The following is an 18,743-nucleotide window of genomic DNA, read 5'->3' as shown; positions in this document are numbered from 1 at the left end:
AATGGTATAAAGGCTAACTTCGAAAGTCATGAGATGGGAGGGAAGGAAGTTGACAGGCTCTAAAGAGTGGATAATTATGTTGTGAATGTACAATGGAAAATAAATAAAAATTATATATATATATATATATATATATATATATATATATATATATATACACACACCGTATTTTTCTCTCTATAACACTCACATTTTTTCTCCTAAAAAGTAAGGGGAAATGTCTGTGCGTGTTATTGAGCGAATGTGTGGTCCCTGGAGCCGACTGGCCCGAGTACAGGGGCAAAAATCAGGCAAAAATCAGATCGCGCGGTGCAGAGAGGAGGCTGCTGCTTTCCTTCATTCTGCCTCAGGGTCTTATTGCCCACCCTCTTCTGTTTTCGGTTGCTTTGTTTACAAAGTTGTAAAAGCTGTTTTCAGTTGCTGTGGTTACAAAGCACAGATCCACATGGATTCTCAGGATTTTTGCATTGGCTTACCCCAAACTCACCGTCAAATCACATGTCTGTGGCCACAGCACAAAGCACCAAAATGATACAGCCACTGTTTCATTCAGATTTTTTTTTCTTGTTTTCCTCCTCTAAAAACTATGTGCGTGTTATGGTCAGGTGCGTGTTATAGAGCGAAAACTATGTGATATATTTATATATATATATATATATATATATATATATATATATATATGCAGGTTTTGGTGTCCTCGGGTGTCTTCCCGTGTAAAAGTTGGGGTGTCTAGGCGACGTTTCGACGAGGTCTCACTCGTCATCTTCAGGCTGGTGCTTTCGGCTTCTTGTTACTGGAACAGAGGAGGATCTCAGTGTTTGAGTTCCTATAAATACTGTTGAGGGGGTGTGGTGTATAGCCTCCAATGTTCTGGGCAGAGATAGAGAAACACCCTCACAACATGAACAAGCGTGACGACACATCCCGCTTGCCAGACATCTGGAAATTAGCCCTCCCCACAAAAACTGACACCAGATCCAGAGGCACACAGAACGCTATCACCAATCAACCACACCAGACCCAAACCCAGACCCTCTCCACAGATAAATTACAGACACCATCCAGTAGCCAAACCATGGTGGCACCTCCGGATGCTGCACCCCCCTGCAATCCCTACACAGATCTGGCTGACACAGGCCACAAAACCACAGCTCGCCCCTATACACGAAGCCAAGCCAGAGCACAACTAAGTGCAGTACAGCCATCTTCTCAGAAAAACTCTTCACAAAGTTCAAGAGGTCAAGACACAAAGACTTTAGCAACTAATCCACACCTAATGACCCACCTAAGTGGTACTCAGGATATCACTCAAGAAATCACTCAAGATATCCCTCAAGTAATTAAGGAACAAAAGAAGAAAAGGCACACTAGCCTGGGAACTTCCTCTCTGCCCAGAACATTGGAGGCTATACACCACACCCCCTCAACAGTATTTATAGGAACTCAAACACTGAGATCCTGCTCTGTTCCAGTAACAAGAAGCCGAAAGCACCAGCCTGAAGATGACGAGTGAGACCTCGTCGAAACGTCGCCTAGACACCCCAACTTTTACACGGGAAGACACCCGAGGACACCAAAACCTGCATTCCTGTACCCGTGAAAATCTACGAAAGCATATATATATATATGCTTTCGTAGATTTTCACGGGTACAGGAATGCAGGTTTTGGTGTCCTCGGGTGTCTTCCCGTGTAAAAGTTGGGGTGTCTAGGCGACGTTTCGACGAGGTCTCACTCGTCATCTTCAGGCTGGTGCTTTCGGCTTCTTGTTACTGGAACAGATTATATATATATATATATATAATCTATAGACGCTCCTAAGGCTGCTCAAAAAACAAAACACCCCCCCACAGTAGCATTTAAAACACACACACAAATTTAAAGCAATAATAAAAGCAAAGAAGCTGCAATGATTCAGCTAAAAGGCTCCAAACAGGAGGAATGTGTTGGAGGTGCATTTATTTATAAAGGAGGGCAATGAGTTGTTTTGTGTGCTGGTGGCATTTTTTTATTAGTTGCAGCAGAAGCAAAACATTGTTACAGGCTCTCTGTTCTATCACTGTGACTGCCATGCAAGATTCCTCACTGGCAAAAAAACAGCCCTGGGCTCAACTCCAGGCCCAGCTGGTCACTTGCAAGGGTCCTGAGAAGGTCAGATGCTCTACACAGCTGTGTGATTTCGTGGAAAGCAATGGTGAGTGTCAACATTCTGAGAGTGGCTCCTTTGCCAAAATGAACTCGTTTCTGGCGGAGGACAATATTCCATCTTACATAAAATGTGGGTTGCTACGCAAGCTGCCAGAAGGCAAGAGAAGGTGACGTGAACTCCAGATCCTCACCTTGGACCTTAGTAATGGAGCAAGCCAAGTGCTTTTCAATACCTGGCGGGAAGAGAGAAGTGCTTAGGCCATTTAAGAATATTGGAGCACCTGAGAAAAGCCAGAAATATTATTTGGGTGTCAGCAGTATAAACTGATGATAAAGAACATCAGTTGCGTGTGGAGACAAGGATTCTAACAACGGCGTTTCACTATGCGTGCTTCATATGTTAATTGTTGGAGGGGTATGGAAGGGAAGCACAGTAGCATTCACAGGTGGAAATGCAAGCCAAACTATAATATGAGCTATTTGTCCAAAGAAGGCTGATTGCCGAAGAATTGATGCTTTTGAATTATGGTGCTGGAGGAGACTCCCATGGACTGCAAGATCAAAGCTATCAATTCTGAAGGAAATCAGCCCTGAGTGCTCACTGGAAGGACAGATCGTGAAGCTGAGGCTCCAATACTTTGGCCACCTCATGAGAAGAGAAGACTCCCTGGAAAAGACCCTGATGTTGGGAAAGATTGAGGGCACAAGGAGAAGGGGATGACAGAGGACGAGATGGTTGGACAGTGTTCTCGAAACTACCAGCATGAGTTTGACCAAACTGTGGGAGGCAGTGGAAGCCAGGACTGCCTGGCGTGCTCTGGTCCATGGGGTCATGAAGAGTCGGAGACGATTAAACGACTAAACACCAAACAAATTGTCCAAACTGCATCTGCATTGTGGTTGGAAGGAAACTGTTCCTTGAAAGCAGTACCAAAAAAGGAAATTCTCAACCTAGCCAGCTGCAGTTGCACCATGGGCCACATTCGGCCCATCACAAAGCCATCTTCCTCAGCTCAAGGCAATCTGCCCATCAACTGACATAGCCAGTCACATCATCTGATGGAAGGTACCTTCTTCTTTAAGCAATAGGACTAAGAGCCTGTACAAAGCAACCCATCATAGAATCATAGAGTTGGGATTTTCAGCTATGCAATGGTACTCCCCCCTCCTTTGAGGTTCTCCCAACCTTCTGGGGCAGATTTGAAGAGGGCATGGGATGCACATGGAGGAAAGTTCCACTGTGTGAGTGAAATTCCTTAAGATGATGGAATGAGTTGGTTGGATACCGCCCAAGAACGATAGCAGGGACAGGGAACATGCAGCCCTCCAGATGTCTTTGCACTAAAATTACTTTCATCCCTGACCGTTGGCCATTCTCGTTTGGGGCCGAGTCCAATAACATCTGGAGGGCCACAGGTTCTCCATCCCCGGAGTATAGTTTGTAAGCTTTTAGATAATGCACACATCTGTCTGGCAGGCATCGTCTTAGAAAATGAATTTGTGTGCGAGAAAGGAGAGTATGGTTATTTTAAGAAGGTGCTTGCTCTCTCCAGTTCTTAAAAGTACTTGTATTTATACAAACACACACAAATGATTGGGACGCTTTTTTCAGTCAATTAGTCAATTATACATTGCAGCCTGAGTATTTAGATTGTGAAGTTCAAACAATGTAGTTGCCAGTTATAATATACCACTTTTGTTTTACATCTAGCAATAGAGTTTTGTATATATATGTAGAAAAGCCGTGGTGTGTGAATTATTGGTTCCTTAGGGGAAAGTTATTTTCTCTCCCCTCTGTATTTAGGAGCAGGGCACTGAATGAAGAACATGAAATGTGGAAGAGAAATATATAATATGATGAATACCTATAATAATGTACTTAGGGTGGAATTCAACATAGCACTAAGTGGGGCATGTGCAGGAGGGGATATGTCCCAGTCACAAAATGAGACTTTCTCCCCCTCTCCTCCCTTGTGTGTCCTCTGCATGCCCCTAAATTTGTCTGGGTTTTCCCCCAACCCTCCAGAGTAGATTTAGGGGACATCGGAGAGGGCATCTGGGGGGAGGAGAGGGGGGAAAGTCCTGTTGCATGAGGGGACCCCATTCTGTGCACTCAACAGCTTACCGGTATATGAATCCAACCCTTAAGGAAAATAAATGACCCCATGGCATGTGATATTTTGTGATATTTTTCGTTGAGGGCACTTTATCTGCTGTGTAAAAAGCAGATTTTCTTCTTTTTAACAATTAATTTCCCCCCAGATTCTGATTATTCTATTAAGCCCCAATCCACATATAACACGTACATTGGCTGATTCCTCATTTGTCAACGATTGACAGATGAATATGCAAATGAATCTCACTACAAAGCATTGGGTGAGATCCAACAATGTTGTCCTCGGAGTAGATCCATGGAAATGAAGGACCAAGTTACTTAAGTCTATCAACTTCATTGGGTTCCACTCTGACTTACATCAGTTACAATCCACTGCCTCTGAGAGAAATTGCGTGATGTGGAAGCCCTGCCTGTATAGTTTCATCTGTTATGACTCAAAGAAAGCCATCATGTGATGACGGGTTTAGAATGATAAGCATGTATGTGCAAATGTGACCATAGTTAATGTCCCGTTGTTTTTGCTTTGGGGAGAGTTTGGGCACCTTTTGTGAAGGAGGGAGGGTAGCAGGAACGCTAAAATAGATTTTGAGCTAGTGGCTTAGATTGCCATATAAATAATGAAGAGATTTGAAGGTCTAAGCATTTCCAGATGTTGGAGCAGGTAATGGCTTTGAAACCCATGTTAAATAAGTGCTGGGTTTTTGACCTGCTGGAAAAATGTACTCTGGTGTGACACAAATGACACTGCTTTCAAAAATTATCCTATATTATCCTAGTCCTGGTGAGGGTAACAACCTAAGGGCAGCCAACTTGATTAGCTTCCTGCCTGGATGGCGAGTACATCCCAGTTATTGTCTGTGATTTATGCCTGGAGTCCCTGGGCGTAATCATGCATACTTTGCAGTAGGTTGGGGGATTCCCTGCACCCAGCAAGGTATGAACTGAAGGAGAAAACAGATTCTGCATCGCTAAGTGGTACCTTGCTCTGACAAAGCATCATGATGCTCAAAGCAGGAATCTGTCACAAGCTTATCTTTCTCTCTGCCATTGAGATATGGGGAGGTGAAGAAGAAGAGAAGAGTTTGGATTTGATATCCCGCTTTATCACTACCCGAAGGAGTCTCAAAGCGGCTAACATTCTCCTTTCCCTTCCTCCCCCACAACAGACACTCTGTGAGGTGAGTGGGGCTGAGAGACTTCAGAGAAGTGTGACTGGCCCAAGGTCACCCAGCAGCTGCATGTGGAGGAGCGGAGACGCGAACCCAGTTCACCAGATTACGAGTCTATTGCTCTTAACCACTATACCACACTAGCTCTCACAGGTGAAGAGGTGCAGAGCCTTCAGAACAACAGGCCCTTTTAGCTAGCATTTCCAGCCTGTGCCATTTTAACAGCCTGTTGATCTCCCTCATGTTGCAATTACTGCTAAAACATTTTTTAGCCTACCTTTAAAAAACAAAAAGTTACTAAAGGAATGGTGCAATAGATTTTTTTTTGGTTATTTCTTAAAGGGGAATTGTTCCTTCCTCAACTACATTGCTATATCACAGCTACCTACTGTGGATAGGACGTAACAGACAGCACACACACACACAAGCTCTCTATATATCCCTGAATTAGGAAAAATTCAGCTGCAACTCTCCACGTTGCTTGAAATGGAAAAGCAAAGATTGGGAGACATTACGACCTGCCAACCTTGAAGCAGTTCAGGCTTTCAAGCAAGGGTCATTGCAAATCCTACACCATGGGTAGGCAAACTAAGGCCCCAGGGCCTGATCCGGCCCAATCGCCTTCTAAATCCTCCCCACAGAAGGTCTGGGAATCAGCGTGTTTTTACATGAGTAGATGTGTCCTTTTATTTAAAATGCATCTCTGGGTTATTTGTGGGACATAGGAATTTGTTCATTCCCCCCCCCCAAAAAAAGATAGTCTGGCCCCCTACAAGGTCTGAGGGACAGTGGACTGGCCCCCTGCTGAAAAAGTTTGCTGACCCATGCCCTACACCTACCAAAGACCTTTTTATCAGAGAAAATAGGGATCAAACCTGCAGAGCCGTAGGAGGCTAGCCAGGTTTTTTTTGCCCTGGGTGAAGCGTCCATTGAGGCTCCCCGTCTGCATGTGTACAGAAATGTCAATGGGGTGTCTGTTCCATACTGGGTCTTTGACCCAGGTGAAAAAAAGCTTGGTTTCGCCCCTGAAACGTGGCACCTTTTGTATGCAAAGTAGGTGATGTACCACTTAACTCCCCAGCAACCAACTTCTATAAGCCCAGATGAGTCCTTGGTGGGGTCAGTTCTGCAAACTGCATGGCAAAATCCATTGCCAGAGTTGTTGTTGTTTAGTCATGTCCGACTCTTCGTGACCCCATGGACCAGAGCCTGCAAGGCACTCCTGTCTTCCACTGCCTCCCGCAGTCTGGTCAGACTCATGCTGGTAGCTTCGAGAACACTGTCCAACCATCTCGTCCTCTGTCGTCCCCTTCTCCTTGTGCCCTCCATCTTTCCCAACATCAGGGTCTTTCCCAGGGAGTCTTCTCTTCTCATGAGGTGGCCAAAGTACTGGAGCCTCATCTTCAGGATCTGTCCTTCCAGTGAGCACTCAGGGCTGATTTCCTTCAGAATGGAGAGGTGTGATGTTCTTGCAGTCCATGGGACTCTCAAGAGTCTCCTCCAGCACCATAATTCAAAAGCATCAATTCTTCGGCGATCAGCCTTCTTTATGGTCCAGCTTTCACTTCCATACATTACTACTGGGAAAGAGTTGCCAGAGTACTGTACTCTAATGCAAATGTGAAATGTCTTTGCACGGTGGGAATAATAATAATAATAATAATAATAATAATAATAATAATAATAATAATAATAATAATAATAATAATTCAGTGCATCTTTAAAAAGGTTGGTTGGATTGTTCTCAGAGTACCCTTGTCTGCCACAAAGAAAAGCGAAAAGTTGTGAGTGGGCAGTCTGGTGTTCAGAGGGTCTTCCACAAGTACAAAATAATGCATGATGTGATGGATCTGTTGGTTTCTGCTTTCTTCTCTGTGCAGCGAAGTGCTTGTCACGAGACAGGTTGTTTACATTCCACAGAGTCTGTACTGTTGGTTTTCTCACGGGAACGGGAGACTGGATATGACGTACACTGGTTTCCTGTTTTTCACTGTTTCTTTGCAGTTTCAGTTTGCGATTCTCTCCGTGCCTTAGAGGAGAGATGACGCTTTCTCTGCTCCGGCAGAGGGAAAATGTTTTTCTGTAACTTACCAGCTTTGAAGTGTAAATAAAGCAATATAGAGTATGTTGGCACGTACTTTTCATCATTCCGCTGTGCACTGGACACTGCTTATCCCCAACATTTGGTTATGGGCCCAGAAAAATGCAGTGTTTTGAGGATGGACTTCAGAAGTCGGGCTCCTGGCAAAGGAACAAAGGAGCACAGAGACGAAGTGCCGGCAAAGCATCGGAACAGCGGCAGAGGCAAGGATCGCACGGTATCTGCTCTGCGCGTCAAAATGATTGATGAAGGTATGTGCTACTGCTCCGGGCAGCCTGCCAGCTTCTAAATAATGGCTTTATGGCTGGACTTTGAACTTTTAAAGCCGTTTTCCACGGCACAAGCGTAGTGGCTTGGATGGCTGGGAAAGTGAAAGTAACTTTGAATTTGCCTTTGGAATGCAGTTTGAAGCAGCTGCAGATAAGCAAAGAGGCTCAGGCAAGGCAGAGGCTGTTTAGAATTTGCCTTTCGATTGAAGCAGCTGTACACAGACACAGCTTGTATAAAGCAGTCTGATTTAAACCAGCATAGATGACGCAAGAGGCAAGTGCCAAAGTCATGATGGCTAGCTGCAGAAGGCTGGATGAAGCAAGTGGGGGATTTGATACCACTGATCAGCCAAATGCTCAACGCACAGTAGCTTGTGTTACTGCCATGATTCAGAATGAAGCAGATCGCCGAGGTGCTGGCTGCATGGGAAATGGGGAGACTTCACAGTCATCATCCCGCAGTGCAGTGGAACCACCAGATGGCGCCAAAGCTTTGAAGGCAGTGAAATGCTACTCGTGTGGACGTCTAGGCCATATGAAGAGGGAATGCAAATATCCCAGGGCCAAGACAGAGCAGCGCAGTGGAAGCTCATCGCGTGGAAAAGGCCAGAGCAAAGGCAAAGATCCGGTGTCCAGGACAACGCAGCACAAGGCAATGGTCTCACGCTTCACTCCTAAGGTTGCAGAGGTCCAGAAGACGTCTAGATCTTTCTTCGTTGTTGATTCAGCTGCAACGCATCACATGTGCAACGATAAGCGACTGTTCGTGTCTTTTACACCGCAGGAAGGTGCGATTCACCAAGCGGATGACCACACTATCCCCAGTAAAGGCTACGGAACTGTTGTTCTTCACAGTTTGGACTTATCGATACAGGATGTTCTTTACGTGCCGGATGCGAAACATAATCTGCTCAGCGTTGGACAGCTGATTGAGAAGAAAATTGACGTTTCCTTTAAGAACAATAGATGCATCATCACAAAGAAAAAACGATTATGTATTGCATGCTGAATTTGTTGATCGTTTGTTTCTTTTGTATTATGATGATGTTGTGCAAGATGACACTTGTTGCATTGCAGGTTCTAACAAAAGTTTGCATGCAGAATGTATTCACGATTTTCACCGAAAATTTGGACATTTGCATTTTGAGGCAGTATCTAAAATGCCTGCCTTGGTTGAAGGTATGACTATTAAACCCTGCAGGTACCACATGAAGTGCAAGGCATGCGCAGCAAACAAGGTGAAAATGGCTGCGAAAGGTAAGGTGTCTAGTAGGCAAGCTACAGAACCATACCAAATTATTCATGCTGATTTGGTTGGACCACTAGCGCCCTCTTTGGGTGGGAATAGGTACTTCATGGTTCTTATTGATGCATTTTCCAGGTATATTTTTGTGTATAATCTCAAGCAGAAATCAGAGGCTTTTCCTAGGTTCAAGGAATTCTGTGCTTGGTTGGGAAATGTGCATGGTAAGAAGATAAAGATTCTTTTTACTGACCGGGGGGGAGAATTCACTTCTCAGCAGTTTGAAGCTTTTCTGGCTGAGAAAGGAATTCAACACGATTTGTCTAGTCCTCGCTCGCCATGGCAGAATGGACTTGCGGAACGAGCAAATCAGACATTGCTTCAAGGGTTAAAAACCTTGCTGCATGATGCAAATCTTCCAGAGAGTTATTGGGCCGAAGCTCTCTCATGTTTCACTTACAGTTATAATCGCAGGTTATCTTCAGCGATTGGTTGTACCCCCTATGAGAAGATGTTTGGCAAGAAGCCATACATCAAACACATGAAAATTTTTGGTTCTGACATGTGGGTTCACTCACCACAAAACTCCAAGTTAGACAAGCGTGGTTTGCATGGTATCTTTCTAGGTTATCAGAAAGGCTCTTACAGAATAATGATGACTGACTCTAAGGAAATTAAGCTCACAAGAAGTGTTGAGTACAATGCCAAGGGGGGGAGAATGTGGGAATTTTCCAATGTTATCCTGATGACAGTGATGAGACTGAGGATAGTCAAAAGCAACTGCAACAACCCACACCCACTGATGAAGGTTCTGATTCTGAGTCTGAAACTGAATCAGATGATTCAGAGGATTTCAAGAGTGCGAAAGCCTCTATGCGACCCTCTGAAAGCTCTGATCAAGAATTGGAGGAACCATTGTTCACAATAGGTCGTTTTTCTCCTAAGAAGGAAGAGGAGAGTGTTGAAGACTTAAGGCTAATTCGTAGGTCACAAAGAGCCACAAAAGGCAGACCTCCAAAGAGATTGCTGATGAGTTTGCTAAGATAGCAGTAACAGCTGTTAAAAGCTCCAAGAAGGTTTTTGAACCTTCAAGTTTCCAAGAAATCCGGGATTTGGATTCAAAGGAAGCTGAGCCATGGTTAAATGCCATGAAGGCTGAGCTTGATTCCTTGGAAAGGAACAAAACATGGGACCTAGTTCCAATAGTTCCAGGAATGAAATTGCTTGGAAGCAAATGGGTCTTCAAAGCGAAGACTGATCAAAATGGCAAGATAGTCAGACACAAAGCCAGATTGGTAGCCAGAGGTTTTGCACAGGTACCAGGTGAAGACTATCACGAGACCTACTCACCCACAGTGAGGTATGAGAGCATTAGGCTTATGCTCAAGCTAGCTGCAGAAGAAAATCTACACATTAGTCACCATGATGTAAATACAGCTTTTCTGTACGGATCTCTAAATGAATCACTTTATATGCTTCCACCTGATGGCGTACAGGTAAAACAGGGATTTGTTTGTGCTCTGAAAAAGTCCCTTTATGGTCTCAAACAAAGTGCACGGTGTTGGCACTCAAAACTCACTGAAGTATTGTTTTCTCTAGGTTTTAAGCAAGGGAAATCTGATCCATGTGTATTTGTCAAAGAGGAGGGGCAAAAGAAACTGTATTGTTTGTTTTATGTTGATGATCTTTTATTCTTTTGGAAAGATGTCACAATGTACAATAACGCCCTAGCTCAACTGAAAGAGCACTTTGACATGAAAGATCTTGGTGAGGTAAACAACTACAACTACCTATCTCTGGAAATAGAGAGAGATCAAGATGGTAACATTCTAGTACACCAGTCACGGAAAATTGCTGATGTGTTAAGCAAGCTAAACCTGATGGATGCTAACCCTGTGGACACACCGATGGTAACAGGTTATCAGGTAGATGACACTGAAGAAGCATTTTCTGACACTACACTGTACAGAAGTGTGCTAGGCAAGCTAAACTTCATTGCCAGATGTTCAAGACCAGACATTGCTGTAAGCTGTAATTTGCTAAGCAGACAAGTCAACAATCCTACTGTTAAGGATTGGAAAGCTCTGAAACGCATAGCGCGGTATTTGAAAGGCACTATGCATTACAGACTGAGATTTAACAATCAGAAGTCTGGTGGTCTTGAGATATTTGCAGATGCAAGTTTTGGAAGTGACACTACAGACAGGAAAAGTACGTCTGGAGTTTGCTATAAGTACAATCAGGGTCTATTTGATTGGTCATGCAAGAAGCAAACAACAGTTAGCTTAAGTACTTGTGAAGCTGAACTGAATGCACTGTCTTATTCACTTAAAGATTGTGAATGGTTGTTACAATTGTGCAAAGACATGAAAATTCCTGTCAAATGTCCAATCCAGGTTTACCAGGACAACAAAGCATGTTTGGCTTTGCTGAATTCTGAAGGTTGTAAGCAAAGCACGAAGCACTTGCAATTGAAGGTGCAACATGCTAGGGAACGTATTCAGAAGGGACTCGTAACGGTGTCCTATATGCCAGGTAATGAAATTCCTGCTGATGTATTGTCCAAGATTGTATCAAGGGATCAACACTGTACCTATGTGCAGAAGTTGGGTTTGTACTGATATTGTACGAACACGCTGCCCAGAGATGTTCACAGAAAGGGGGAGGATGTTGGTTTCTGCTTTCTTCTCTGTGCAGCGAAGTGCTTGTCACGAGACAGGTTGTTTACATTCCACAGAGTCTGTACTGTTGGTTTTCTCACGGGAACGGGAGACTGGATATGACGTACACTGGTTTCCTGTTTTTCACTGTTTCTTTGCAGTTTCAGTTTGCGATTCTCTCCGTGCCTTAGAGGAGAGATGACGCTTTCTCTGCTCCGGCAGAGGGAAAATGTTTTTCTGTAACTTACCAGCTTTGAAGTGTAAATAAAGCAATATAGAGTATGTTGGCACGTACTTTTCATCATTCCGCTGTGCACTGGACACTGCTTATCCCCAACAGGATCGTCTGAAAATCAACTCTGAAAACTCAACTCCCCCATCTCACTTCTGTAATCCTTGGCCCGAGAAACAGTTTCGAACTCTTCAGCAGTTGCATTCTTCTCTCCAGCATGTGAGACCATCCCATATGACATATGTGCTATTTGCGGCGACTGTTTGTCCAAATGAGGTGGTTCGAAGTAAAAAGGCCAACAGATCTGTCTTTTGTAACACTGTGAGCAGCTTGTTAAAATTAGTCGCCCAAACTGCAGGACATCTGTGCTGTTGGGTTTCCAAAAGCACTATCAGTACTGCAGATGAAAGCAACTCCACCACCACCCAAAATATTCTATTTCCCAGATGGGAAAAGCTGCAAAAAGGCAAGCCTTTGATTTTGGTGCTGAATAAACTGCAGTCTTTCCTTCTCCCTCCCAACGCCTTTTCTTTTCCTTCTCCTGCTTTGGTGGACAATAAGTTCTCGCTTTAGTTTTGAATCTCACGCCAGTTATGTGGAGCACTTCTGTTCTCTTAAAATTTACAAGCAAATCACCGACACACTATCCAGAGCAGCAGAAGAGATCTTCCTGTGATATGATATAATAAACATTTCCTTGAGTGATATTCAAGGCCTAGAATGGACAATAATCCCTGCTAATGTCTCTTATTGTGATGGGTAGTAATACAACACCTGTTTATCCTGTTCAACAGGCGTGTCTGTCTCAGTAGATATCCATGCATAGATGTAAACATCTGAATAAGTAGGATGGTTGTGTGTGCAAAATCCAACATGCGTAGGACTGGAAATCAGAACTGAATGTGCCTATGCAGTTTACTATATGGGCCTACATAAGCAGGATTCGATGATGATGATGATATATTTATTTATACCCCACCCATCTGGCTGGGTTTCCCCAGCCACTCTGGGAGGCTCCCAACAGAACACCAATAACAATAATAAAAAAGCAACTACATCAAACATTAAAAACTTCCCTTCTAAAAGTCGGATAGTTGTTTATTTCCTTGACATCTGACGGGAGGGCGTTCCACAGGGTGGGTGCCACCACCGAGAAGGCCCTCTGCCTGGTTCTCTGTAACCTCACTTCCTGCAGTGAGGGAACTGCCAGAAGGCCCTCGGTGCCGGACCTCAGTGTTTGGGCTGAACGATGGGGGTGGAAATGCTCCTTCAGGTATCCTGGGCCAAGGCCATTTAGGGCTTTAAAGCATCCATCCTAGTCAAACAATAAACCCATCTCCGGATTCTGGTTGTAGGCTAGGTGACTTGGCAGAGGATCTGTAGGAAGACAGCAAGGCCCAGAGGATGGGAGAAAAGGTAGGTAGCCCTCAGTCAAATCCACAAATCCCAACACCAAACACACACACACACACACACACACACACACACACACACTTCAATTCAATCCAAATTATGCCACCCCAGTCTTCAAAAAAGCAGCAGCTGAAAGCTAAGAGGCCATCACAACAGACAAAGAGGCCAGGACCCCTCTGGTTTCTTTGTCATTTGAGCACTGTCTCTAGAAGCTGTTGTTTACTGCCTGTCTTAAAAATGATTGACCGTGGTCCTGGACATATACTCCCTTGTGTGCCACAGAGACTGGTGTTCTTTAACCATACTATCCAAATGAGAGGAGTATGAAAGGGATAAATGGTAGCCAAGTGGATTAATAGAGCCAGTGTGGTATAGTGGCTAGAGTGTCAGGATAGGATCCTGGGAGACTGGGTGTGACCTTGGGCCTCTCAGCCTAACCTACCTCACAGGGTAGTTGTGGAGAACCATGTGTGCCACCTCGAGCACCCATGCAATAAATAATAAACAAAATAAAAAATAAATAGCATTTTTGAGCTGTGAGCCAAAATCTGTGCTTTGTATCATAGCCCAATCACACACTCACATGGGCTCTACAAACAAAAAACGGGTCTATTAAGCACTTTGATCCTGGGACTGTTCTGTAGCTGAAAACATGGCTGAAATGTCAGATGTGGATCGCTTCAGCTCAAACTCACTACCTAGACATTTATCCCATTTGGGAAGTGTGTGTCCTAGTGCACTCTAGCCTTCAGAAAATACCAGTGAGAGACATTAGCCATGAGCTGGGAATAACAACGGCAGAGAGTGCTACCTGCTCAGATCTTGCTTGTTGGCGTCCCATGGGCTTCCCTGGTTGACCACTGTAAGGACATAATGCTGGAGTAAATGGGCTCTTCTTGTGTGACTGATAATTTCAAAGGCAAACACAGACATTCTAATGTCCTTGTTTCTACATAGGAATACAGCCAGAATGCTTCCTTTCCTTCACTCCAAAGTGTCCTCATATCCTCCTAGCAAATCACTGTAAGGCCTGGGACAAATTATTCAGAATTTTTTTTCCCCCTGGAATCCTAGCTACAATGAAGGAATTGACTCGCCATAAACACTACAGGAGGAAGCCTTGGGTTTATAGAGATCCGCCAGCTAACTGACCACACGGGGTAAACAGATAGCAACTGTAAAAGCAGTTGTAAAAGAATACACATGTTGAAAAGAGAGGCCAAACTGCATTGACCAAAAACATAGAGAGAAGACAAACCCTTCACTCCAAGTATCTCCTTGAGAGCCAGCGTGGTGTAGTGGTTAAGAGCGGTGGATTTGTAATCTGGTGAACCGGGTTCGATTCCCCGCTCCTCTACATGCAGCTGCTGGGTGACCTTGGGCTAGTCACACTTCTCTGAAGTCTGTTAGGTTTGTTGTGGGGGAGGAAGGGAAGAGGAGATTGTTAGCCACTTTGAGACTCCTTAGGGTAGTGATAAAGTGGGATATCAAATCCAAACTCCTCCTCCTCCTCCTCCTCTTCTTCTTCTTCTTCTTCTTCTTCTTCTTCTTCTTCTTCTTCTTCTTCTTCTTCTTCTTCTTCTTCTTCTTCTTCCTCTCACCTCTTTTAGGAACCAATTGCTGTGCGTCATAAAAGCAGAGCACTTAAAAACCATCCGCATATTGTAGATGTGTCACTCACTATAAACACAGCAAGGGCTTTGTATTTATTGCATGTAAAGAAGGATGGAGATTGGAAATTAAGTTAATATGCCCCATATTGCTCTGTTTGGATGGCATCTGTGCTAGGCATCTGCCCTGTCCACCACCACTTGGGAGGGTTGTTTGATGGAGGGTCCTACATTCCACAAGATAGTAAGATATGAACAGGGAACCTTTGTGCTCAGGGACATCCCCCTGTCTGCTCACCCATGCAGTCCAGTCTTGGCCCTCGTGGAGCAAAGGTCCCTGAATACCACGCTTTCTTTTTGGAATTTGGACCTAAATGTGAAAATTCTCTACCACACAATAAAAGTGGCATTCCTCTGCCCTTTAGCACATCAGTCTTCCCTCATGAATAGAGCCCCGAGTTCTTTGGCTTTTCCCATATGGAACAATTGATCCCTTCAGTTAATTTGCCAAGAGTAATCAGTTATTTCTGCTGGCTATAAATTTTAAACACCGCCAACCTCACCCCCCACCCCACCCCGCTTTAAAAAGAAAAAAGCAGGAGGAAGGGAAGAAAGCAAAGCAATAAAAGTGGGACAGCAATAAAGCACGCAGCTGTCAGAGCGGGGACGGCTGGTGTAGTTTAGCACCGCAGGGGGAGAAAAAGAAAGAAAGGAGCAGAACGAGCTCCGAAGCCATTTTCACCTGTCGGTTTCCCAGGCCCTGGGGTTCAGCTCTGAGAAGAAGGGACTTCTCAGTTGATTCTTCCGCTGCCATGAGGGTCATTGGGTGTAGCCTGTCCATTCTGTCCTGAGAAACCTTTGGGGTGTTAATGCAGCAGGATATACACTGAAGGAATGCCAGTAAATCAATGGAGTGAACCACACACACACACACACACACACACACACACACACACACCCTAGTTCAGGCAAAATACAGTTTCATATCTCCTTGGTAGCAGCAAGTCAGCAGAATAGTATTAGGCTGGCCATTTGTCCTTCTTTGTAGAGGACAGTCGTAAGAACATATGAACATGAGAAGAGTTTGCTGGATAAAGCCAATGACCTGCCCAGTCCAATGTCCTTTTCTCAAAGTGACTGAACAGTTGTTGTTGTTGTTAGACTTTACATACCACCCTATACCCGGAGGTCTCTAGGTGGTTCACAGAAGAGATCAACCTCAAAAACCACAATATATATATAATCGAAATGAAAACAACCACCCAATTACCCCCCCCCCCAGTGCTGCTCTTTCAATCCAGATCGAGGCATCCCAGTGGTGTAGCGTGAGGGGTGCAGGGGGGGGGCCGTTCGCACCGGGCGCAACATCTGGGGGGGTAGGGTTAGGGGGCGCAAATCCACGGGTTAGGGAGCACAAATTACTTGCCTTGCCCCGGGTGCTGACAACCCACACTACGCCACTGAGGCATCCCTCTGTGGCTGCTTTGTGAACAAGAAGGGGAGATTCCTTGCATCACATCCTCCCTGGCTATGCTATTACGAGCTTTTTCTGTGGAAGAATTGTTTGTTTAGGTTGACATCCCCGCTTTTGGGGGCAGTTTTAGAATCTGCTCGAACATACATTGAACCTTATTTATTTTTTAAAATGGTAAATGGAATGGAATGTATTAACACGTCTGTAACTTGATGCGGATGGCAAATTTGTACCCATGGGCAGGATTTGAGCACAAGAGACTTCTCCCCCACCTGTGCTTTTCAGGAACTGGCATTCAAGGGCGTTGTTGCCTCCCACCGTGGAGGCAGAAAACAATCATCATGGCTAGTAGCCATGGACCACCCTCTCTTTGCAGTCCTCTGTTTGAAGGAGTTCTGTTCCAAGTTCAGTTTAAAGGTAACGGACAATAAGAGGGGCCGGCTGAGCAGGCCCCAGGGCATGCACAAGGTTCGATTCCAGAGATCCTCAGGTAGGGAATGCACCTTGCCTGAAACCCTGGACAGCTGCTGCCAGTCTGTGCAGTACTGAGCCAGATGGACAAATGGTCTGATGGAGTATAAGGCAGCTTCCTATGTTCCACACATATAGTAGCGACTTGCAGGGTAGCGCCAGGGTCCAGTGCATTGTTTCCATGGCTTCTCAACACTGAATGTTGCTGTCCCTTGCTGAGAGGGAGAAGGGTTGAGGTGCAGGGAGCTCAGCACGTCTGTGTGTGTGTGTGTGTTGGCACATGCACATTTTATGAAAATCAGTGTTCTCTGTGGTGGACTTATAAAGAAGTAAAGGCTTTCTGGGAAACGGTATATAATGAGTTAAAGAAAATGTTTAAAAATACTTTTTGTTAAAAAACCAGAAGCCTTTTTATTGGGTATACAGTGGTACCTTGGGTTACAGATGCTTCAGGTTACAGATGCTTCAGGTTACAGATTCCGCTAACCCAGAAATAGTACCTTGGGTTAAGAACTTTGCTTGAGGATGAGAACAGAAATCGCGCCGCGGCAGCACAGCGGCAGCAGGAGGCCCCATTAGCTAAAGTGGTACCTCAGGTTAAGAACAGTTTCAGGTTAAGAATGGACCTCCAGAACGAATTAAGTTCTTAACCAGAAGTACCACTGTAGTGGGTAAAGAGATACCAAGGGAAGATAAAAGACTGTTTATGTATGCAACAACCGCGGTAAGAATTCTTTTAGCCCAAAAAGAGCAAGAAGAACCGATGAAATAAGAGTGGCAGATGAAATTGGTGGACTTTACAGAACTGGCAAAGCTGACAGGAAAAATCTGAAACCAGCACGATCAAGTATTCCAAAAGGATTGGAGCAAATTTATACGATATCTGAAAGATTATTGTAAGCAATTAACACCACTAGCTGGGTTGTCTGATGACTTGTAATGAGAAATTTTCAATCTTTCTACATTTATTTAAATTTTGAGCCATTTTGTAATGAGTTTCATTAGAACTGGAAAATGTATAAATTGCAATAGTATAAAGGTTAATTTCGAAAGTCATGAGGTGGGAAGGAAGGAAGTTGACAGGCTCTAAAGAGCCAGGACGGTATAGTGGATAATGATGATGTGAATGTATAACATTAAATGGAAAATCAATAAAAATATATATATAAGAAAGAAAGAAAGAAAGAAAGAAAGAAAGAAGAAAATCGGTGTTCTCTTTACTCCTCTTTTCTGTGGATATATATCTTCTGTTTTGGCAATGTGTATGCATCCACCATAGCTGCTTCTGGGAACCAGGGTTCAAACTATTTAAGAACTTTTCAGTGTCTTGACTATTTGATTCCGACACTGCGGGTGGGGGTGGGGAAAGAGAGAGCCACCCTTTTGTTTTCTGTCGTCAGGGTTGGCGGGAGTGGGAGAAAGAGTATGAGGAGAAGTGGGAGAAAGTGATGCGGTTTGAATAATGGGTGAAATGGCAGTGGGTTCTTCACCCCCCCCCGGGATAAAAGCAGCACGATGGGTCTTTTCACAGCCACAGTTCAAAACATGGATTCCTCAAGTCGCAGCACCGCCCGTCTGGAGTCAGTAGCACAAGGAGGCCACAAAAAGCAAATATTGAATGTGAGATTTCAATTGAACAGCAAACAACGGGCCCTTTTTCTCTTTAACAAACATTTCAGGAGACTAAAATAAAGTGAAAACTGGAATGTCATGGTTACCCTGCTGCTGTTTACCTTTGCACATTTTTTCCTCTATGAAAATCTCTCGCTTTGCTGTTATATCTAATACCATTAAACAAACAAACAAAAAAAAACCACTTTGAAATTTCTATAGGCTTCC

The 18,743-nt window shown here is 44.3% G+C and overlaps 1 long non-coding RNA gene across 1 annotated transcript; it reads right to left on the bottom strand.

The window, feature by feature from the left end:
• Window positions 1–1,980: 1,980 nt before the first annotated feature.
• LOC309365505 lies at window positions 1,981–15,895 on the bottom strand. Its single transcript, XR_014166212.1, has 2 exons — window positions 15,702–15,895; window positions 1,981–2,379 (listed from the first exon to the last, which is right to left on the bottom strand). It is a non-coding gene; the product is annotated as an uncharacterized lncRNA (long non-coding RNA).
• Between the last annotated feature and the right edge of the window lie 2,848 nt (window positions 15,896–18,743).

This window comes from Podarcis melisellensis (genome assembly GCF_964234715.1).
Source record: "Podarcis melisellensis genome assembly, chromosome: 2".
NCBI lineage: Eukaryota > Metazoa > Chordata > Lepidosauria > Squamata > Lacertidae > Podarcis > Podarcis melisellensis.
The sequence above is the reverse complement of the archived record's forward strand: the minus strand, read 5'-3'. Positions and strand labels throughout refer to the sequence as shown.